At 43.3% G+C, this 24,865-nt stretch overlaps 1 protein-coding gene across 2 annotated transcripts in view; it reads left to right on the top strand.

Moving 5' to 3' along the window:
* The window catches only part of LOC109865402 (thyroid hormone receptor alpha), a 174,362-nt gene that overhangs the window by 15,064 nt on the left and 134,433 nt on the right, over nucleotides 1–24,865 (top strand). The window contains exon 2 of one of the 2 annotated variants that reach the window (XM_020453544.2): nucleotides 15,981–16,038. The exons of the other annotated variant lie outside the window; for it this stretch is intronic. The gene's annotated coding sequence lies outside the window, so the exon portion shown is untranslated. The remainder of the gene's footprint in view (nucleotides 1–15,980; nucleotides 16,039–24,865) is intronic. 2 annotated transcript variants of the gene reach the window in all.

The following is a 24,865-nucleotide window of genomic DNA, read 5'->3' as shown; positions in this document are numbered from 1 at the left end:
TATGAAATACAAATGGTATAGAGAGAAATAGTCCAACAATTCCTGCAATAACTACAACCTAAAATGTCTTACCTGGGAATATTGAAGACTCATGTTAAAAGGAACCACCAGCTTTCATACGTTCTCATGTTCTGAGCAAGGAACTTAAATGTTAGCTTTCTTACATGGCACATATTGCACTTTTACTTTCTTCTCCAACACTTTGTTTTTGCATTATTTCAACCAAATTGAACATGTTTCATTATTTATTTGAGGCTAAATTGATTTTATTGATGTATTATATTAAGTTAAAATAAGTGTTCATTCAGTATTGTTCTAATTGTCATTATTACAAATACATTTTAAAAATCGTCCGATTAATCGGTATAGGCTTTTTCGGTCCTCCAATAATCTGTATCGGTATCGGCGTTAAAAAAATCATAATCGGTCGACCTCGAATCTAAACTGCTATGAAATATATTTTCCATAACCAAAAATATTGTATTTTCAGCTGTTTGAAGCTGGTGTATAAAACCGAAAACTAAAGACGCAAAAAAAGTAACTTAAAAATGTAAGGCATAGAACTAGGGCACATAAAACAGATCTACCGCTTCATAGGGTTTTAATGAGTGACAGATCTGTAACTCACATTTCTATCTGAATTTTGTTGGGTCACCCAAAAAGTTACATATTGCAGCTTTAAAAAGGAACAGAAAGGAACAATGCAAACTGTACATTTTTTGGGGGGTTTACAACCGGTTCAGAAATGTATTTTGTTGTCAGAACAGTGTAACGAGGAAGAAAAATATATGGTTCTATTCAGAACGAAACGATTAGAAATTAATTTATGTTCCAACCCCTGATGACTGTTTAATTTGATTTGGATTTACCAGGATGCCCATTAGCCGACAGCTTGTTGACACTTCTTTCATATATTTATAGAGTGCCGTGTCATTACATGACCGTCATTGATCTCGCTTTCGAAGAAGAACTCTGTACAACACCTAAGTTATTTCCAACCTAATTAATGCACAAAAACAGTTTGGAGCAATGTTTTATTTATTTTTTATTTTTCCTTTATTTAACTAGGCAAAACCCTAACCCAGAAAACACTGTGCCAATTGTGTGCCGCTCCATGGGACTCCCAATCACAGCCGGTTGTGATACAGCCTGGAATCGAACCAGGGTCTGTAGTGACACCTCTAACACTGAGATGCCGTGCCTTAGACCGCTACGCCACTTGGGAGCCCAATGTAGGGTAGTGTTGTCACGATACCAGAATTTGGACCTATACCAGGTTTAGTATTACAATACACAGTAATATCACGATACCCAATAACAAAAACGATACCACGGCAAAAAAGAAGGAATATTAGCCAAAGTCACAGAATGGACCTTGATCCAAAAATATGAAATCAGCTACTGCTCTGTTCAAACTTTGGGCAGCTTTTGAGTTTGAATTTCTATACATCAACATTTTTACAGACTGCCATATATGCATTAATGAGTCAATTATACAGTCATACAATCAATTTGACTTTGGTAAAAAAATAAGAATAAATCTAACTACATAATGGTAATCATTTATTTGAATGGTAAATCTCTATTGATAAACAGGGTAAATTAAGATGTCGCCTAGGCCTATCCATGCTTTGAGTTACTGAGCTTGTTTTAGGTGATTTCATGGGGCAGATGACAAACAATCTGTTTCCCTTCTATTTGGGACTTATTTTATTGTACTGATAAACAACATTTGCATAGAAGTAGCTAGGCTTGGGCGGGTATCCAGATTTTCATATTGTCATACCATCCTTCTCTTATACTGCGATTTATGGTATTACCGGCATAGCACACCAGAATGCTAAAACAATTAGCACAAACTAATAGCGAAATTCACATAGACAATGTTAGCTAAATGCTAACGAGCGAAAACAAACAAACAAATTGCAAAAACAGGCAAATCCAACTCATAAAGTAATAAGCATAGCTAGTCTCTACCGAATGTCATTTTCAGTGAGTGTGGACATTTTCAAGCGAAAGTGAAGTAGAGAAATTGCACAAATGAACAAAGTTGTTATGCATGCTTTTCTGAGAAAGAGCAGCATGTGTAGTACACAGAGCAGAAATGAGTAGAACGCTAGTAGTAAGCACAGGGGAACTACCGCTTGTAGGAAGCACAGGGGAACTAACGCTTGTAGGAAGCACAGGGGAACTAACGCTTGTAGGAAGCACAGGGGAACTAACGCTTGTAGTAAGCACAGGGGAACTAACGCTTGTAGGAAGCACAGGGGAACTAACGCTTGTAGGAAGCACAGGGGAACTAACGCTTGTAGTAAGCACAGGGGAACTAACGCTTGTAGGAAGCACAGGGGAACTAACGCTTGTAGGAAGCACAGGGGAACTAACGCTTGTAGGAAGCACAGGGGAACTAACGCTTGTAGGAAGCACAGGGGAACTAACGCTTGTAGGAAGCACAGGGGAACTAACGCTTGTAGGAAGCACAGGGGAACTAACGCTTGTAGTAAGCACAGGGGAACTAACGCTTGTAGTAAGCACAGGGAAACTAACGCTTGTAGGAAGCACAGGGGAACTAACGCTTGTAGTAAGCACAGGGGAACTAACGCTTGTAGGAAGCACAGGGGAACTAACGCTTGTAGTAAGCACAAGGGAACTAACGCTTGTAGGAAGCACAGGGGAACTAACGCTTGTAGGAAGCACAGGGGAACTAACGCTTGTAGTAAGCACAGGGGAACTAACGCTTGTAGGAAGCACAGGGGAACTAACGCTTGTAGTAAGCACAGGGGAACTAACGCTTGTAGGAAGCACAGGGGAACTAACGCTTGTAGGAAGCACAGGGGAACTAACGCTTGTAGTAAGCACAGGGGAACTAACGCTTGTAGGAAGCACAGGGGAACTAACGCTTGTAGTAAGCACAGGGGAACTAACGCTTGTAGGAAGCACAGGGGAACTAACGCTTGTAGGAAGCACAGGGGAACTAACGCTTGTAGGAAGCACAGGGGAACTAACGCTAGTAGTAAGCACAGGGGAACTAACGCTTGTAGGAAGCACAGGGGAACTAACGCTTGTAGGAAGCACAGGGGAACTAACGCTTGTAGGAAGCACAGGGGAACTAACGCTTGTAGGAAGCACAGGGGAACTAACGCTTGTAGGAAGCACAGGGGAACTAACGCTTGTAGGAAGCACAGGGGAACTAACGCTTGTAGGAAGCACAGGGGAACTAACGCTTGTAGGAAGCACAGGGGAACTAACGCTTGTAGGAAGCACAGGGGAACTAACGCTTGTAGGAAGCACAGGGGAACTAACGCTTGTAGGAAGCACAGGGGAACTAACGCTTGTAGGAAGCACAGGGGAACTAACGCTTGTAGGAAGCACAGGGGAACTAACGCTAGTAGGAAGCACAGGGGAACTAACGCTAGTAGGAAGCACAGGGGAACTAACGCTTGTAGGAAGCACAGGGGAACTAACGCTTGTAGGAAGCACAGGGGAACTAACGCTTGTAGGAAGCACAGGGGAACTAACGCTTGTAGGAAGCACAGGGGAACTAACGCTTGTAGGAAGCACAGGGGAACTAACGCTTGTAGGAAGCACAGGGGAACTAACGCTTGTAGGAAGCACAGGGGAACTAACGCTTGTAGGAAGCACAGGGGAACTAACGCTAGTAGGAAGCACAGGGGAACTAACGCTAGTAGGAAGCACAAGGAAAAATGGCAGCTGTACAGCTCTTTGATTTCTGGCAGAAATCCATTATAAGATTCACTGCATGACCAAAAGTATGTGGACACCTGCTCGTTGAACATCTCATTCCAAAATCATGGGAATTAATATGGAGTTGGTCCCCCCCAGCGCTAGCAGGGTCGAAATTTCACAAACTGACTTGTTGGAAAGGTGGCATCCTATGACGGTGCCACGTTGCAAGTCACTGAGCTCTTCAGTAGGGCTATTCTACTGCCAATGTTTGTCTTTGGCGATTGCATGGCTGTGTGCTTGATTTTATACACCTTGTCAGCAACGGGTGTGGCTGAAATAGCCGAATCCACTAATTTGAAGTGGTTTCAACAGGCTGTTGTATAAATAATGTATCTGATAGCAAACATTTAGAAGTAAACTGCTTTCAAGTGTAACTTCATCAACTCATGTGCGCTGCACAACAGAGACTCACTGATTGATATAGAACGCTATGGACTCACCAGCTCGCTTTCTCCTGTTGTGCTATTTACACACCAACACGTGAGAGTGGCTCACCTGTTCTGGGAGAACTACGGTAAACTTCATCATTTAAAATAATGTGACAGGTGAAATGAAGAACGCAATCTGCTTTATCTCCTAAGTTATTGCACTGCTGGTAATAACTTTTAAAAAGTATCTACAAATATTCACAATTATTGAAAATCTTCAAATAAATAGTTTTGACGGTATTGACGATATTGAAAAACCATCCTGTGGCTTTTTCCAAGTACCCCAGGATACAGTATATACGGTATACTGCCCAAGCCTAGAAGGAGCTTTCTTTATAAAAAATGTGCGCTGTCTCTTTAACCAGTAATGATGTCATTCACAAGGCAGTCAGTTCGCTGAGGCAATACTAGATAGTCTTTGTGAGAGAGAATAAGTGAATGAATAAAGTTTTTGGTGGCAAACAGCTTTGAAATAAGTACATTTTGCGTGATGGTTTGCATATTAACACAAACAAAGTACTAGGGTAGTTAATTGATATTAGCTTTAGCTGTTAGCTAGCAAGGAAAGCTACCGGTGTCTTCTTCCATTGTAAAGTGTTCTAGCCTGTATGGACATTGTTTTGTGAACAGTAATTAAAAACCCTCTAGAGTCTATTAGGCGTGTACTTGTGCATTTTGGACGGTGTTATGCATCAATGTACAGTACGCCTTTAAGATTTTGACATATGTTTAAGTGCAGCTGGCTGTGTCGGTGTTTATGTACTCATATGAAAGGGCAGAGTTCAGGATCATGTGAATATCTCTATAGTTCCCTGGTGTGAGGAAACATTATCCTCATGATGCAATGGATCTGTGATTACTGCACGTGACCAGACCTTTAGAGCAATAGACTCACTGACCGGGACAGAGTACACACACCCATATGAATGCATACATACAAGTACAAATAGTCCTCCATGCATTTGTAAGCAGCACTCTTACACCCTCACACACACACACACACACACACACACACACACACACACACACACACACACACACACACACACACACACACACACACACACACACACACACGCATATGTGTTTTGACAACTTGGACAACAAGTGTTAATATAGATAACTGTCTTCTGTACAGCTGTTCTTGCCCTAAGAGCCTGTAAATTGAGTTGAACTCTATGACTGAGGAGTAAATCGGTACAGTAGAGTTGGCTCGTGGGACATGTTCCAAACAGATACTCCATTTCCACCTTGCCTCGGATGAGTCCTTGACCCTTGTCCAGGTTGGGACGTGTCCAACTGTCCTCTGTGCGTCCCTGCATTCCACATCTGGAGTACGCTATGGGGCCAAGGCTGGCCGTGTGGCCCCAGAGAGATTGTGTGTGTGTGCGTGCGTGTGTGTGCGTGAATGTTCCAATGAAATAATTGATTATTGAACCGGATTTGAGGATGTGCACACGCGCGCTCACAGTTCAGGCATGGGCTATTCTGAGGATGTCAACACAACAGACTTCTCATCTGCTGTTTGCATTTCTTGTAAAGGACAATAAACACAAATAACAAGATCTACTTGTCCATCTCTGCAATGGCCGCCTATAACAGCCAGATACTCTCTTTCCTCTAACACAGAACCGAGAGGGAATGGGAAAGGCAGAGAATTAGGTCAGGCATTCCTTTTTCTGAAAAGGGTGTCAGAATGCTATCTGACCTTACCAGGATCTCTGGCTTTCTTTTCTTTTTTTTTACTTTCTGGGATTTTTTTTCCTAAATCCACACTGCGCCTGAAATACATTCTGGGGATGAAAAAATGCTTTCAGAATAAGCTTAAACGACTTAAACCAGCTATATAATATGTAGAAAAGATAATGGACCTATACACTGAGTGTACTAATATTGAGATGCACTCCTATTTGCCCTCAGAACAGCCTCAGTTCGTCGGGGCATGGACTTTACAAGACGTCAAAAGCGTTCCACAGGGTTCCTGGCACATGTTGACTCCAGTACCTCCCACAGTTGTGTCAAGTTGGCTGAATGTCCTTTGGTTGGTGGACCATTCTTGATACACACAGGAAACTACATATATATAGTTAAAAAAAAAAATATATATATATCTTTCAAAACTAACCATGACCAAAGTAAAAGCTAGACAGTCAGGGATAATATATTTTTTTAAAGAAACAATGAATTTAACAATAGATTTGATTGTTTATTATGTTTGAGCAAAAGCCCATTGTATTAGCCATGGCAAAATGCATAGGATCGCAGGAAATTCGCTTTAAAACGGCAATACTTTCTCTCAGCGGCATGGCAAAATATGTAGAATTGCAGTAAATGTGCTTTTAAAACTGCAACATTGTCTCTCAGCTCCATGGAGAAATGTATAGAAGTGTAGGAAATCGGCTTAAAAATGTCTCTACACCTCCAAGATGGGGCCTCTAAAATCGACTAGAAAATTCTGCCACGCTGATGGGCCGAACGTGCTTCCTGCCACACCCCTGTCACGCCCCCCAATTAAGCCCCTTTTTTGATCAAATCAAATGTATTTATAAACCACTTTTTACGTCAGCAGATGTCACACAAGTGCTTATACAGAAACCAGACAAAAAAGTATTTCTTTCTTTCTCACTCCCTTCTTTCTCTACGTTTCTCTCTCTCTGGGCATTGGAGAGTGCAGAGAAAGTACAAGGAGAGTTATTTGGCTTGCCCTGCCTGCGAAGGATGGGCCCCATTTTTGACAGGCCCCAGCTGATTAATCTCCACATTGGCTCGGTTAGTGTGTGTGTGTGTGTGTGTGTTCGCTACAGCTTAGCACTTATAAACTACGCGCAGCTCTATAAACTATGCACAGCAACCGGCCACTCATAGATTAAAGTGACTTTAAAACACAAAGATATTGGTTTTAGTTCAAGAGGGGTAATGAAATAACATATATATATATATACTCGCCAAATAATTTATGTATTATTGTTCGAAAACAAATGGACTAGAACCGAATGGAATAGCCTCTTTTCATGTCATCTGACCGTAGCAGCGGTTCCAATCCAAGTGCCAATGCTGTTTATCAAACTCCAGGTGGTGCTCTGGTCAGATGACATGAAAATAGAGATCTTTGGCCACGCACACCAGTGGTGCGTTTGGCGTTTAAAAATCGGAAGGGTATGTAGAAAAGTACCTCAATGTCCTCAATATGCTGTATGGAGGTATGGTCTAAGATCCATCCCAATATGTTCTCCAATCTCATAAAGATGTTTTGATAAAGGCTCAGTGATGTTATCCTCGCAGGGGGAGAGTCCCGGAGTATTGACAACAGGGGTGCCAATAACTTTGACCCCTATCGTTTGAGAGGTTTTCTATTACTTGGGCAATTTTATTAGTATAAAATATAATTTCCCCAAATTTGTATAGCGTACAATATAGCTCAGTATTTGTAAGTATTTAGTAAGGGTGTCAGTAATTATGGACCTGATTGTATTTAATGTTCCAAACCAGCAACTTATCTGTGTCAGAGTGAGTCGTCATTTGCATACCCCCCATCGCGCTTGTTTACGCTGCACCACATGCTTTTTGTGATTTACACCCATAGATTCATATAGCTCCACCGATTTCCATAATATGCAAACAGAAGGCTATGATTCAAGAGTGAGGTTTGGCAAACTCTCTCTGGGGGTTGGTTTTGGCTTGGCTACTCTGGTGAGGCGTCGCTAACTGACTCACTGACTTTGGCTCCTCTGGGAAAGTCTGAAAACTGATAGCTGTATATTAGAGCGAAATTGCTTTGCCAGAAACATCCAGGTATACTGTTACTTTAAGTTAGCGTCCAGACAGAGGCCCATTTGTTTTTTAAAATGTAGTTTTGGCTGGAATGAGTGGAAAGGAGGATATGGTATAGGCTACCTACATTTCAAACCATGCCTTCTTATCCATCAGCCTTACGATGGCATGACTAGCTCCCACTTGTCATCCCACACGGAAGACAGGTGTTTATAGTAACGACCACAGTCAAGCTGCTTCAGACACAGGCTGCATTATCTGTGTGGTTCAAGTTCCATCCAGCCAAGGGTTTGTTGTTATAGTTTGGTCCGGTTAGTTATTTAAGGACTACAGTTCTGTTCTCTACTGTGTTTATATTGTTATACTGTCTACTGTTAGGCCATACATACATTCGTCCATTGCTGGCCATCTGTGTCAGCCTGAAATATTGTTAAGCATGTCATTATCAGTGTGTGCAACCATCCAAGTAGTAAATTACAGTATGCTTGAATGTCAGGGTTTCCACACTGAGAGGCATTTCCCAATCTCCCCTTTCACTGTTAACCCTGCTAACTACCATCTTTGCCTAAACAAATGAGGCAGATATAATGTTGTTGACTTAGCTTATAAGATGTGCTGCTCTCTCCTTTCACTGCTCTCCTAACTCATACACTGATACACACCCAGCATGCACACCCCCGAAGTCACACACAGACACCCGCACAATGCTACGGAAAGCGCCAGGGAGAAACAGATTGCAAAAGAAGTGACAGACGACCCAGGGATTGAAGTATCGCTGCTAGTCGACCTCCCCCACAGACCGCAATAAGAGGCTTGACTGACCCTGAACGGGAGGTTGGAACGTTATTAGCCGTTTACCGCCGAATGAACTCTTAAATCCTTCCTGCTGTCCTCCTGTTTGTGTAAAATGAAGGGCACTGGAGGCCTGGGCCACTGACCGTTTGAACCCTACCAGTCCACAGCTGACCTTATCTGGCCAGCCTGTGCCGGTGCATATTTATCCCTCTCTGAGAGGCATGTCAACAGCCCTTTGCTACCTTAGCGTAAGGAATAGCATGACAATCTTATGCAAGGCAACACCAAACAGCCATAGCCGCTGTGCACTGCTTTAAAAGGGTACCGTTAGTGTGTGCGAAACCAACATTTGATATCGGCGACAGCTCTGGACGACAGCGACTACAGTTTGTTGGAATTATCAGGGCTTCACAATGCACTGCTGACCCCTGACCCTGAGCTGTGGGTAGAGATCAGGGGTTGAGTTGTTGTCTAAGTCTGTAGATGCTGCTGCTGAATTCATGTTTGCACTTTTCAGGTATTTCCCTACGGGTGTAAAATGTGGCTCTGAAATTCCTTCAAATGTACACTCACTTACTGAATGTTTCAAATCAAAAACACTTAAAATGTACATAGTTATGAAAACCCCTTTTGCCTCTTGTCCATGAAAAGCTTAAAGTGGTAGTTCGAGAGATTAGGAGCAGCTAAGCTAGTTACGAATGGCTCGCAAAACTACCGCTAAATTCCTTCAAATCAAATCAAATCAAATGTATTTATATAGCCCTTCGTACATCAGCTGATATCTCAAAGTGCTGTACAGAAACCCAGCCTAAAACCCCAAACAGCAAGCAATACAGGTGTAGAAGCACGGTGGCTAGGAAAAACTCCCTAGAAAGGCCAAAACCTAGGAAGAAACCTAGAGAGGAACCAGGCTATGTGGGGTGGCCAGTCCTCTTCTGGCTGTGCCGGGTGGAGATTATAACAGAACATGGCCAAGATGTTCAAATGTTCATAAATGACCAGCATGGTCGTATAATAATAAGGCAGAACAGTTGAAACTGGAGCAGCAGCACGGTCAGATGGACTGGGGACAGCAAGGAGTCATCATGTCAGGTAGTCCTGGGGCATGGTCCTAGAGCTCAGGTCCTCCGAGAGAGAGAAAGAAAGATAGAATTAGAGAGAGCATATGTGGGGTGGCCAGTCCTCTTCTGGCTGTGCCGGGTGGAGATTATAACAGAACATGGCCAAGATGTTCAAATGTTCATAAATGACCAGCATGGTCGAATAATAATAAGGCAGAACAGTTGAAACTGGAGCAGCAGCACGGCCAGGTGGACTGTGGACAGCAAGGAGTCATCATGTCAGGTAGTCCTGGGGCATGGTCCTAGGGCTCAGGTCCTCTGAGAGAGAGAAAGAAAGAGAGAAGGAGAGAATTAGAGAACGCACACTTAGATTCACACAGGACACCGAATAGGACAGGAGAAGTACTCCAGATATAACAAACTGACCCTAGCCCCCCGACACAAACTACTGCAGCATAAATACTGGAGGCTGAGACAGGAGGGGTCAGGAGACACTGTGGCCCCATCCGAGGACACCCCCGGACAGGGCCAAACAGGAAGGATATAACCCCACCCACTTTGCCAAAGCACAGCCCCCACACCACTAGAGGGATATCTTCAACCACCAACTTACCATCCTGAGACAAGGCTGAGTATAGCCCACAAAGATCTCCGCCATGGCACAACCCAAGGGGGGGCGGCAACCCAGACAGGATGACCACATCAGTGAATCAACCCACTCAGGTGACGCACCCCTTCCAGGGACGGCATGAGAGAGCCCCAGTAAGCCAGTGACTCAGCCCCTGTAATAGGGTTCGCACTGGAAGCAGAGACAGAAAAATGGTATCCACGAGTTCAGCTGACTAGAGAAGTATTCAGACACCTTGATTCTTTTTCCCACATTTGGGTTGGATATGATTTGGAAAGGCACACATTTGTCTATAAAATGTCCCACATTTAACAGTGCCTCTCAGAGCAAAAACCAAGCCATGAGGTCGAAGGAATTGTCCATAGAGCTCTGAGACAGGATTGTGTCGAGGCACAGATCTGGGTAAGGGAGCAAAACATTTCTGCAGTGTTGAAGGTCCCCAAGAACACAGAGGCCTCTGTCATTCTTGAATGGAAGAAGTTTGGAACCACCAAGACTCTTCCTAGAACTGGCAGCCTGGCCAAACTGAGCAATTGGGGGATAAGGCCTTGGTCAGGGAGGTGACCAAGAACCCGATGGTCACTCTGACAGAGCTCCAGAGTTTGTATGTGGAGATGGGAGAACCTTCCAGAAGGACAACCATCTCGGCAGCACTCCACCAATCAGGCCTTTATGGTAGAGTGGCCAGACTGAAGCCACTCCTCAGTAAAAGGAAAATGACAGCCCACTTGGAGTTTTCCAAAAGGCACTTAAAGGACTCTGACCATGAGAATCAAGATTTTCTGGTCTGATGAAACCAAGATTGAACTCGTTGGCCTGAATGCCAAGCGTCACATATGGAGGAAACCTGCCAAGATCCCTACGGTGAAGCATGGTGGTGGCAGAATCTTGCTGTGGGGATTATTTTCAGCGGCAGAGACTGGGAGACTAGTCAGGATCGAGGTAAAGATGATTGGAGCAAAGTACAGAGAGATCCTTGATGAAAACCTGCTCCAGAGCGCTCAGGACCTCAGACAGGAGTGAATGTTCCCCTTCCAGCAGGACAACAACCCTAAGCACACAGCCAAGACAACGCAGGAGTGGCTTCGGGACAAGTTTTTGAATGTCCTTGAGTGGCCCAGCCAGAGCCTGGACTTGAACCCAATTGAACATCTTTGGAGAGATCTGAAAATAGCTATGCAGCGATGCTCCCCATCCAACCCGACAAAGCTTGAGAGGACCTGCTGATCTGCACACCAAATACAGGTGTGCCAAGCTTATGGGTTGACAAGCGATTGACTGCTTATTCCAGGTATTAAATGTATAGTGTGTTAGTTGCCTTTGCTAATATAAACAGTGCCCCTCAAGGGAGTAACAGACATGAGTGCCAACAGTGTTTTCTGATTTCAATGCACCCGCAATGAATTCAGGTGACTCTGCCCAGAGTGGGAGAAAACATGCTTTGGTGATGACATTTCACTTCCTTATGTTTCTAAATACATTTTACCAAGACATTTTTAATGTTCTGAATTGTTCAGTGGGCTCTTTCTCTAACAAATCATTAACATTATATTAAAAAAAAGTAGGATTTCTTAACCTAATGCACCCGATAATATCCACCGAGCTCTGTTCAGAGCGGTGCAGCATTATCACCAAAACTTTTTAGGATGTTACATTTTGTATTTGTCTTCAAAGTTGTTTCCGCGGGTCGCAAATAGTTAAATTAGCATGAAATGAGCCGAATTAAATGTAAAAGGCTTTGAAAAAAAAAAAAAGCTCATTGACATTTAACAGAGATACACATGTTTTTTTTGTGAGAAAACTATGAAAAAGAACAGGAACTTTGCGTTTAATATGAACATCATATATTACAATATGAAAATACCACGTCATGTCTCAAAATGTATATCTATTCTACCTCTTTATTGTTTTATGTCCTCCGTATTTGAGAAGAAAGATGACAAGTTCAATGGTAAGCCTGTCCTGTAGCCTTAATTCTTTCCCAGCATCCAGCCTAGTTGACGTGATGCCATTTTCATGACCACTTTTTTTTCTCTGGCCTCCATTGATTTAGTCGCCCTACTTCTGGCCATCCTACAAATCAAATCAAATTGGATTTGTCACATACACGTGTTTATCAGATGTTATGGGTGTAGTGAAATGCTTGTGTTTCTAGCTCCAGAGGTGCAGTAATATCTAACAATACACACAATCTAAAGGAATGGAATTAAGAATATATAAATATTTGGATGAGCAATGTTAGAGCGGCATAGACTAAGATACAGCAGAATAGGAAAGAATACAGTATATACATGTGAGTTGAGTAATGCAAAATATGTAAACATTATTCAATTGACTAGGGTTCCAATTTTTTTAAAGTGGCCAGTTATTTCAAGTCTATATATATATAGGGCAGCAGCCTCTAATGTGCTAGCAGCCTCTTGTTCCCAGCTGTACTGACCCTCACCTTCTGGATGGTAGCGGTTGTGAACAGGCAGTGGCTCGTGTGGTTGTTGTCCTTGATGAGGGTAGAAACTCCAATAGGTTCTGAACCGATTATAATAGGGACATGAGGTTTGGACCATTGATTTTCTTGTATGATTCTTTACATGATTCTTTACACAATTTAAGATATTATTTTACCCATTGGTCAAAAGATGATTTTTTTTAATTATTAATGGTCTCTCAACAGTAAGGGAGAGCCCCTTCAAACTTTCATACAGGTCATTACATTTCTGACACTATTGCTGTGCAAAGTCTTGTAGAACAGTAGATTAATTGGCCAAGAATCCATCTGAAGCCAGCTGGATCATTGACGAAGTTGGCAAAGCCAAAGCCAGGATCAAAAGGCAACAGAGTTTGTTACACGTGTAACCTTAATGAAGCGTAGACATTGGAATTGTTCCATTATCTTCTGAATAGGTAGGAGTGGACTCACTTTCTGTGGCTGCCACGTCAAGTGGCATCCCAAGAGCGCTCGTGACCTTCTTGGCAGTGAATGTAAATGAATGTCATCAGATGTGCAAAGCCATAATGGCCAAAAACAAAAAGGGGCCATTGAATAATGAGAGTATATAAGTGTACTCTACTGTCCTGACTAAATTGCATTATGTTGGTACATTTGCCAAATCACATACTGATGATAAAATGTATATCTGGATATACGTTCGTACTCGGTCTGAACCTATTGAAGATATCAGGCCATGGTATAGACGGCCACTGTATCCATGTTGATATGTGAGGTACATTCAGAATTTCAAAAAAATGGGTTATTCAAAGTTGAAAGGGTATTTATTGAGTTGCACAAGCACCGTAATTGTTCTTATGTAAGTTAATTTGTTAAAATAATACATGTTTGCAGCTCTCAATGATCCAGTAGTGGCAGGGAAGATATATTATTATAGTAGCAGCGAGCAGTGGACTGAGAGACGATTGGGGAATATAATATATAACGTAAATCCTGTATAAATCCTTTGCAGGCTGCACCATCCACTTACATTACTGAACAAATGTACCTAAGACGAGCAATAGGCTAAGTGTTAGGTTAGACACCTCCATTTGGCTGGAGGATTAAGATGGAAAGCCTTTTTGAGGAAAGCTGGCCACATAAAATTCACTGTAGAGGTTTGCTTTGACCAGCAGACCCCCCCCCCTTCAAACCCCAACCTTTGCAGCTCCCTCTGATTTCCACCCCTCCTGAACCTTCAACTACTTGTTGCCTGTCCCTGGCTAGCCAGAACACACACGGATCACCGACATCATCTTCAGCTAACTCTTGTCCTTATTGAATGTATAGTGCGTCTGGAGGACACTTGAACTTTCATACCTCAGGCGTATTGAGCTGTTTAATCGTGTGGATTGTTTTTTTCAACAGTTGTCGTTCTATGCGTCTCTGAGGCCACTAATCCTTTTGCTAGAGAGAACTACTTGTAACCGGAAGGTAACCGGAAGGTTGCAAGTTCAAACCCCCGAGCTGACAAGGTACAAATCTGTCGTTCTGCCCCTGAACAGGCAGTTAAACCCACTGTTCCTAGGCCGTCATTGAAAATAAGAATTTGTTCTTAACTGACTTGCATAGTTAAATAAAGGTAAAATAAAACATCTGTGAGATATGTTAGTACAGTAGACCAGAATCAAAGGCAGAAGGGAGGGAGGGTTTTATTTTCCCCAGTTCTAGTGCAGTGTTTATGACTCCACAGGTGCAGATATCAGGTTTTGGTGGTTGGAAACGGGGAGGAGGGAGTGGGATAAGTTTAGTGGGAGCTTTGCTGCCTGTATGGGCATAAGGTCATTGACATGTTTGCGTAGCACACAAATGCACAGCACAGGGAGCTATCTTTGGCCATGACCATGGGTCACCTTGTCTGCTCTACACTAGCACCATGCATACGTGCTACAGATATTTTCATGTGAATATTGCCCATGAATGACAGCAGGCACTGCTGTCTGTTTAAGGAATTAGGAGCCTGCCAACGTGAGGTCATCACGTTATCATTGAACCATATGAAAAAATTTGCGAGGATCCCCCTGATGGCACAGTGAGCAGTTTGGTGAATGTCTAGCGTTCATCTTGAATAGTTTTCTCATTTGTTGGAAAAATAGCATTCTTTATATTTTGAACATCGTGTGACAAAATGTGAAGTCACTGGGTTATATGGAACAGTTAGCATGTTGTATGTGCAGTGTGGTGCAGGAATGTGTTAGCGAATAGCTAGTGGTTGTAGTTGGTGAGAAACAGCTTGATGTGTGTTTTCAGAGGGAGAAGAGTGGGAGAGGGTGCAGTAGTGGAGCATCTGTCAGAGACAATGAGAGGACAGGATGGAGCAGTAGTGACACAGATCCCTCACTCGTGCCTCTCAGGTGGGAGAGTCAGAGTGTATCGCCACTCCCTGCCCATCTGTCACTATTGGCGCTGTTAGCATTACTTACTCTCTCTTTCTCTCCCAGGGATTTTGCTTCCATTGAAATCCTTGGGCAGGCCGCCTGAGCGATTAAAAAGAAGGTTTTATGTTTTTTTCAGGTCGTTTAAGTCCAAACTTTATTTTATTTTAATCCTCCATGGAGAAATTTGAGAAAGTGTTTTCTAAAATTCAGCCAGGCCAAACAAGCCCCTTGCCACGGACACCACCGAAGACCCTGTTTGATCCAGAAAAAAAAACCTGTTTCCCTGTACACTCGCCTCTTCTCTCAGTTGGGACAATGGAGGATGCAAGCTACAGTATTTTTTCAGTAGAACTGACTTAGCATTCAGCATACAGTGGGAATGATGCCAGTCTTTGGGTTGCCTGAATCTCTAACTGTATGATTCACCACATGGCTCACTGTAATCCCAGTGGATATTTTTGGACCGGATGCATTCTGAACCTTGACTCTACACTTGAGAGAAATTCATTTTTCAGATGGGCATTTTAAGTCTATACTTAACTGGAAAGACACTTTACACAGATGTATTTTTTTCCTGCTGCATTACAATGCTTAGAGACTGTGACATTTAAACCAAAGCTATGGGGATATATCCACACAAATACATACTTCAGTGGCATTTAAATGTAATTGTCATTTCTATTCCAGGTTGTGACATTTTAACAAGAAATTTCACCTGGAAATCAAGTGGATCCAATTGTTTCTGGTAAGTTATTATTATTTTTTTCTAGACAGGAAATAATAATTATTTAAGAGGTTCTCTTATTTAAGAGAGATATAGTGCCTAAAGTATTCAGACCCATTGACTTTTTCCACATTTTGTTACGTTACAGACTTATTCTAAAATGTATTAAATCAATCATCAATCTACACACAATACCCCATAATGAAAAAGCTAAACCAGGTTTTTAGAAATTTGTGCAAATGTATAAAATAAAATGAAATATCACATTTATGTAAGTACTCAGTCCTTTGTTGAAGCACCTTTGGCAGCGATTACAGCATCGAGTCTTCTTGGGTATGACGCCACAAACTTGACACACCTGTATTTGGGGAGTTTCTCACATTCTTCTATGCAAATACTCTCAAGCTCTGTCAGGTTGGATGGGGAGCGTTGCTGCACAGCTATTTTCAGGTCTCTCCAGAGATGTTTGATCGGGTACATTCCCAGGCTCTGGCTGGGCCACTCCAAGGACATTCAGAGACTAGTCCCGAAGCCACTCCTGCGTTGTCTTGGCTGTGTGCTTAGGGTTGTAGTCCTGTTGGAAGGTAAGTCTGAGGTCCTGAGTGCTCTGGAGCAGATTTTCATCAATGATCTCTCTGTACTTTGCTCCATTCATCTTTGCCTCGATCCTAATTAGTCTCCCAGTCCCTGCTGCTGAAAAACACCCCCACAGCAAAATGCTGCCACCACCATGCTTTACTGTAGGGATTGTGCCAGGTTTCCTACAGACATGATTCTTGGCATTCATGCTACAGCCATCTGTAAATAGCCCACCCAACTACCTCATCCCCATATTATTAATTTTTTTGCTCCTTTGTAGCCTAGTATCTCTACTTGCACATTGTCTTCTGCACATCTATCACTTCAGTGTTAATGCTAAATTGTAATTATTTCACCACTATGGCCTATTTATTGCCTTACCTCCCTAGTCTTACTACATTTGCACACACTGTATATACATTTTTCTATTGTGTTATTGACTGTATGTTTGTTTATTCCATGTGTAACTCTGTGTTGTTTTTGTCACACTGCTTTGCTTTATCTTGGCCAGGTCGCAGTTGTAAATGAGAACTTGTTCTCAACTGGCCTACCTGGTTAAATAAAGGTGAAATAATACAAATAAAATTGGTGGAGTGCTGCAGAGATCGTTGTCCTTCTGGAAGGTTCTCCCATCTCTACAGAGGAAATCTACAGCTCTGTCAGAGTGACCATCAGGTTCTTGGTCACCTCCCTGACCAAGGCTCTTCTCCCCTAATTGCTCAGTTTGGCCGGGCGGCCAGCTCTAGGAAGAGTCGTGGTGGTTCCTAACATCTTCCATTTAAGAATGATAGAGGCCACTGTGTTCTTGGGGACCTTCAATGGTGCAGAAATGTTTTTGTACCCTTCCCCAGATCTGTGCCTCGACACAATCCTGTCGCAGAGCTCTACGGACAATTCCTTCGACCTCATGGCTTGGTTCTTGATCTAACATGCATTGTCAACTGTGGGACATTGTATAGACAGGTGTGTGCCTTTCAAATCATGACCAATCAATTGAATTTACCACAGGAGGACTCCAATCAAGTTGTAGAAACATCTCAAGGATGATCAATGGAAACAGGGTGCACCTGAGCTCAATTTCACGTCTCATAGCAAAGTGGTTGAATACTTATGTAAATAAGGTATCTGTTTTTTATGTTTTATAGATTTGCAAACATTTCTAAAAACCTGTTTTTGCTTTTTCATCATGGTGTATTGTGTGTAGATTGCCGAGGATTTGTATTTATTTAATCTATTTTAGAATAAGGCTGTATTGTAACAAAATGTGGAAAAAGTCAAGAGGTCTGAATATTTTCCTAAAGCACTGTATATTGGTAATACACCTGTAATATACGTTTTGGTTGCAGTGTACTGAAAGTATTATTGCCATATGAAATTTAGTTGATCTGTGCATGCAGAGCAAGTGGTTGCAATGATGAAGGTTCTGAGTAGTGTAGGATCAACAGTGCAATGCTATAATGTTAGGTTGCAGAGCAGGATCAACAGTGCAATGCTATAATGTTAGGTTGCAGTGTCAGATCAACAGTGCAATGCTATAATGTTAGGTTGCAGAGCAGGCTCAATAGTGCAATGCTATAATGTTAGGTTGCAGAGCAGGCTCAATAGTGCAATGCTATAATGCTATAATGTTTGGTTGGAGTGAGGCAAGGCAGTGGGTGCTGTTGACTAGTATTGTGGTTTTATTTGTCAGCTCCGTCATTGAACAGAGGGAAGTGGTTGGCTTGTCTGCCTCTCCCCACAGTCAGCAGTCCAGGAAATACCTCAACAAAAGTATTAGAGCAGTAAAGAAATATGGGTCAACCAGAGAGCACCAGATGAAGAGTAAACTGTTGGTTGGTAGATGGAGTGCTTACGGTGTAGCGTTGAGTCATTTTATTCTTTGTTATGATAGCTTCACTTTCACGGCTCTATTTTTATTGTAACCTGAGCTGATTGGCTGGGATGGTCCGGGGTCACGGTTAGTTCAAGATCATTTTGTTGAGGTTAACGTCTGGAGATGGGGCCTAGTAAGCCACAAAGTGGTGATGGAAGGACAATGACTACTTTGTTTAGTCTACAAACCCATGGGAGGTATGGCGTCAATTGCACCTAATCAGCTATGTCATATTGACACAGTACACACTGTGCTTTAACATAAAGCACAATGACAGGTGACACTATGCTTCTCCTCTGCTTACAACCAATTTACATGTTTTCACTTTCTTTTGGTTGCGGAGTAGGCCACGTGACATGGGTCATAAAGAAGTTGGTTGAGTCCGTGAACCCACGGTTTGCTAAGACACTGCAGTCGTCGAGTTCAAACGTAACATTTGTTACTGCTGCAACTTCCTGTTGCCACTAGACTAGCCCAGAAAAAAACCAACAACAGCAGCCTTTTAAGTGAAATGAAAGCTTGTGTCTGCTATGGGAAATATCAGAAACAGTTGTTTTATTAAATGGGTTGTGCCATGGAGCCATTATCAAGTCTCTTTCATTCTATGTACAATGTCATGCAGACTAGATAGTATAATGCAAATACGATCTTCTATTCTGTTAATCTCATATGGTCTCAGGCTGAAATGGTATCTTTTTGATTGGACTTAAGTGTCAATGTTAAAGTCAATGTGTGAAACTCATTACATTATGGAAGTGGGGCATAATGGGCAAGCAATACCCACCCTACCATGGGACTAGCTAGGGTTGCCCTGACACCACATCACCCGTCCTTTGAGGCCCTCTTCATAAGGGGCTTATGAGCTCTGGAACAGCTGCTGGTGCCTGGTTGTCATGGCGAGTGCCCTCCCCCAGAGCCTGGTATCCTTTCCGGCGGGGTAGTTGTTCACTTCCATTCAGCCCTTTCCCCCTCTTTGAGAACATCCATAAGTTAAACTGAAGCTACAGCTATTTTTTTGTAATATATTTTTTTAAACGAGGCAAGTCTGTTAAGAACAAATTCTAGGAGCAGTGGGTTAACTGCCTTGTTCAGGGGCTGAACGACAGATTTTTACCTTGTCAGCTCGGGGATTCGATCCACCAACCTTTTGGTTACTGGCCCAACGCTCTAACCTCTAGGCTACCTACCGCCTTATATAGGCTAACAATTACATGAGAATTTCTGCTACAACAGCATGTTTTTCTTGAATTGCAAATACTTAAAAGCTCTGGGGTCAGAATGATTTTTGGAGCCAGGCCCTCACCACTCATGCCCCCACACCTCATTTATTTTGAGGGGCCTTCAACCACTCATTGCTGACACTACACCGCTCTGTCTCTCAAGGTAGAAACGTCCATGCTAGCTCACGAGATTGACAGCCATTAAAACCACAAAGCGGACAACAGCCTACCTGTTGGTTGATCATTGTAGCCTACTCCTTCTCATTTCGCCAACTTAATTCCATATTTGTAACTATATTTTGTATTGATTAGAAATCTCCCACTTTACTTGCTACACATGGAGCCTCTGACTGTAGTGCAGCTATGACTGACCGACAATAACAACTGGTGTGAAATGCCTAGCTAGTTAGCGGTGCTCGCTAAAAGCGTGTCAATCGGTGACGTCACTCGCTCTGAGACCTTGAAGTAGTTGTTTCCCTTGCTCTGCAAAAGCCACGTTTTTTTGTGGAGCGATGGGTAACGATGCTTCATGGGAGGCAGTTGTGTTCACAGAGTCCCTGGTTCGAGCCCAGGTTGGGGTGAGGAGAGGGACGAAATCAACACTGTTACATAGGCTACCGGTGCTTTTTTTTTTTATGGGGCGCACTCATAAAAAATTAAAATAGGCCTATCTTTTAATTTTTGTTAATGAATACTCTCCCAAATTATCGAATAAAGGTCTTCTGCTGTCAATTTCCAACTGCATTATATCCTGACTGCTTTCAGATAGGCTGTAGCCCTACAAGCAACCGGGGTTGAATAGGCATTTTAAATAGGCATACAGGCATGTACAGTGCATTCAGAAAGTATTCAGACCCCTTGACTTTTTCCACATTTTGTTACGGTACGACCTTATTCTAAAATGTATTAAATAGTTTTTTTCCCTCATCAATCTACACACATAATGACAAAGCAAAAACAGGTTTTTAGAAGTTTTAGCAAATGTATTAAAAAAATTATGAAAATATCACATTTACATAAGTATTCAGACCCTTTACTCACTACTTTGTTGATGCACCTTTGGCAGCGATTACAGCATTGAGTCTTCTTGGGTATGACGATACAAGCTTGGCACACCTGTATTTGGGGAGTTTCTCCCATTCTTCTCTGTAGATGCTCTGTCAGGTTGGATGGGGAGCATCGCTGCAGAGCTATTTTCAGGTCTCTCCGGAGATGTTCGATCGGGTTCAAGTCCGGGCTCTGGCTTGGCCACTCAAGAACATTCAGAGACTTGTCATGAAGCCACTCCTGCGTTGTCTTGGCTGTGTGCTTAGGGTCTTTGCCCTGTTGGAAGGTGAACCTTCGCCCCAGTTTGAGGTCCTGAGCGCTCTGGAGCAGGTTTACATCAAGGATCTCTCCGTTCATCTTTCTTTCGATCCTGACTAGTCTCCCAGTCCCTGCCGCTGAAAAACATCCCCACAGCATGATGCTGCCACCACCATACTTCACCGTAGGGATGTTACCAGGTTTCCTCCAGATGTGACACTTGGCATTCAGGCCATAAAGTTCAATCTTGGTTTCATCAGACCAGAGAAGCTTGTTTCTCATGGTCTGAGAGACCTTTAGGTGCCTTTGGGCAAACTCCAAGTGGGCTGTCATGTTCCTTTAACTGAGGAGTGGCTTCCGTCTGGCCACTCTCCCATAAAGGCCTGATTGGTGGAGTGCTCTAGAGATGGTTGTCCTTCAGGAAGGTTCCTCCATCTCCACAGAGGATGAAGACCACTTGTCTGTCTGTCTGTCGAAATGAGCTCCTAGAGTGTGCAGCTCTCCTTTTCTTTTCCAAGTGTTCTACTCAGATGATCTTATCCAGAGTGATTAGGGTTAAGTGCCTTGCTCAAGGGCACATCGGCAGATTTTTTGACCTAGACATCTCGGGATTTGACCCATCAACCTTATGGTTACTGTCCCAACGCTCCTAAACATTAGTCGACCTTCCTCCCCATCCATCATCCAACGGTAATTCCTGACAATGTGGAGCATTTCCAAAAGGTCATTATTAATATATCTTTGAAAGATGAATAGTTCCAGTCATGTAACATAAACAATAGCGCTGTTTTGTTCGGCTGACAAAGTAAAAATAAATAATAATTTGCCTTCTGCCACTTTACAAAATAATGTAGTGTATGCTAATGCTAATCAAGACTATGGTCTCGTCTCGTGGTTGTTGGTGAGTTTATATTTATTTATTTATTTATGAAACATGACTTATTAACCATAAATCACATTTTTGTTGCACAATTGCATACATTGAATTTGTCATATTTTTCACATTCCAACAATTCTGCCTGTTCAATAAGAACCCACGCCAACAAAGTTGCTCTGCATAAAAACACGTCTCACTCTGGATGGATGTATGGGAACGTGTTTTCTCTCTCTCTCTTTCATTCCCCTCCGGCGGTGTCCGTTGAAGTAAAAAAAACAACACAAAAAAAACAGGTGTAGCCGGGAGGGAGTGATATGAACTTGAGACCCTGCTTAAACAGTCGGGCGACCACGCTATACAATCAGTCTAGTCTTGTCTTTGAACAGAATAAAAGGAACTGTTTGGAGAGTAGGATCTGGTTGGACCACTCTGCTTTCAGTGTCCCTACTCCCGATTGCGATGTGTGTTTTCCTTTTGACTTTGTGTGGGCTCAGCCTTATAGGATTAGAGATAAGGATATCATAGCATGGATAAGTACGTATTGTGTGTAGCTGAGGACAAAAGAGGGTCCGTTGCTGTTTAACAGTGAATCTTTATAAGTAACACCCTCTGTAGATAAGTAATACAGTAAGTCTGGAAATAATCGGGGAAGAACTGGGTAATTTAACCCTGAGACGTAAGAACATGCTGGCTCACTCTCTGTGTGTGTGTGTGTGTGTGTAAGGGATTGAGGGCTCGGCGAAACACTTTGTTCCTTACTTGAGTAATAATGAAAAGTGCAGTGATGGTGCAAAGAGCTGGTCTTGATTTCAAACACTTGATCCCACCAAGAAAAGACACATTGTGGTCAGGGTCACTTTGGGCTATTTTGTACAGCTAGGATATCCGTAATTAGCGTGTTTGTTGCGTCCAAACTGCAATAAACAGAGTCACAATGCTTTGTATACAGTGTACACCGCTGTAATCAAGACCAGACTAGTAACCCAAGTTAAAGAGAAGGGGGGAATAAAGGAAAAGAGGGAGGGAGAGGGCAGAGATAAGGGGACGTATGTGGCAACTGGAGGCTAGCGGTGGGCATCGTTAGCTAGCTAGTTTAGAGAGGGCATTCCGTGTCTTTTGTTGACAGCCACAAGTATTCCGCTTCCTCAGCCTCCCTCCAACACGCTCACCACACAAATGAGCTGTGGAACCCTCCAGTAAACAGGGTTGCTGTAGTTCACAGCGCCGCAAGAAGAATAGAGGGAAGCGCTTTAATTCACACACAGAGGGAGGAAGGAGCGAGAGAGGCCGCGCTAACACACAGGGTCACTCACACATCCAGTAACCCGTATGGTATGCACACAGAGGGAGGAAGGAGCGAGAGAGGCCGCGCTAACACACAGGGTCACTCACACATCCAGTAACCCGTATGGTATGCACACAGAGGGAGGAAGGAGCGAGAGAGGCCGCGCTAACACACAGGGTCACTCACACATCCAGTAACCCGTATGGTATGCACACAGAGGGAGGAAGGAGCGAGAGAGGCCGCGCTAACACACAGGGTCACTCACACATCCAGTAACCCGTATGGTATGCACACAGAGGTCCGTCGGTTAATAGTTTCTGTTTGGAGTTGTTACGAGCATGTGGGATAGGTTTTCTGTATATCCAGGCAAAGCCATGGGAGGGAACGACTCATTTGGCACAGTGGATAACACAGGCAGATGAACACGTAAAAGCACACACAAGACACAGCATCCTATTTTCCCTAACCGTAAGCCTAACCCTTGCCCTAACCCAAACATTAACCCCTAAACCTAACCCTTAACTCCAATACTAATTGTAACCCTAACCCTAAAATAGGGTTACAACCCTAACCCTTTTTTTCTCATGGAGACCTGGGAAATGTCCCCCACTTCCTTGTCTTCCTTGTTTTACTATCTATTTGTGGACTTTTGTACACACACACACACACACACACACACACACACACAATCCTTGAGGGGACCAAACAAAAACCTATTTTCCCCAACTGTCAAGGAGAGAAGAGCTGCTTTCTCCAACCTCTAATTGTTTTCTTACTGGATGGGATTAGCACCACTTCTTCTGTTTCTTCACAGCGGACCTTCTGCACTTTGGGCCAATTTGGCAACTTTTTTTTACCGTCACCTTTATTTAGTTAGAGTTTTTTTGTAGATAGATGTTGTTTTCCCCCCGTCTCTGCTACCTGAGGAGTAGAAGAAGGACGAAACGCGTTGCAGCTCGACTCCTCTTCTGTGCCTCTGCCGAGGTGATAGCCATAAGGTAGACGGGTGCTTGCCCCGAGTTTTTTTCTTTTTTGCTTGTTGTGTTTTTCCATTTCCCTTCTTTTTCTCTTTTCTCCTCTCCTCTACTTACTCACCTTCCTTCCCACTTGCTCCACTCAGCCACACAGACATGTGCAGACATGTACAGACATGTGCAGACACAGGAAAGGCAATGTTTTGGTCCTAAGGGGCCATGTTGTGTGGGTGTGTGGGTGTGTGGGCGCGCTGCGTGGTCAGTCTGTTGCTCCTCGTCGCCCCAGTCTCCCTCGGTGAGGGTCAACGTGGTGATGCAGAGGAAACGTAGCTGCGGGCTGAGTTTCAAGGAGCTCGGGCTTAGGTTGCGGCGAGGGAGGGGCCACCCGACAGATAGCTAGACAGACAGACACGCACACAAGGGCTTGCGGGCTCAGTGGCTTGCTCTCAAAGCAGGCAGGGGGCATAACAATGGTGCGGCTCTCCATCTGACCTTTCTGGGTGGGTATATAAATCTAGACTGGAACAATGGGGGGGCCGAATAGTCCACGCTTGGGCTCTCATTCTCCGGTGTGTTGACGGTCAAGCGGAGTGCCACTGATTCATGCATGGATCATAGCAGGGATGCATCTAACAGTTGGGGAAAAAAAGAAAAAGCCAGACACTGAAGTCACCTGTCAGAGGTGGCGGTTGCGCGGCCAACTGCTTCTTTCGCCTGATGACCCTTCTTTGCAAC

The sequence above is a fragment of the Oncorhynchus kisutch genome, linkage group LG20 (assembly GCF_002021735.2).
Source record: "Oncorhynchus kisutch isolate 150728-3 linkage group LG20, Okis_V2, whole genome shotgun sequence".
NCBI lineage: Eukaryota > Metazoa > Chordata > Actinopteri > Salmoniformes > Salmonidae > Oncorhynchus > Oncorhynchus kisutch.
Note: the sequence above shows the minus strand (reverse complement) of the source record. Positions and strands in the feature narration are given on the sequence as shown.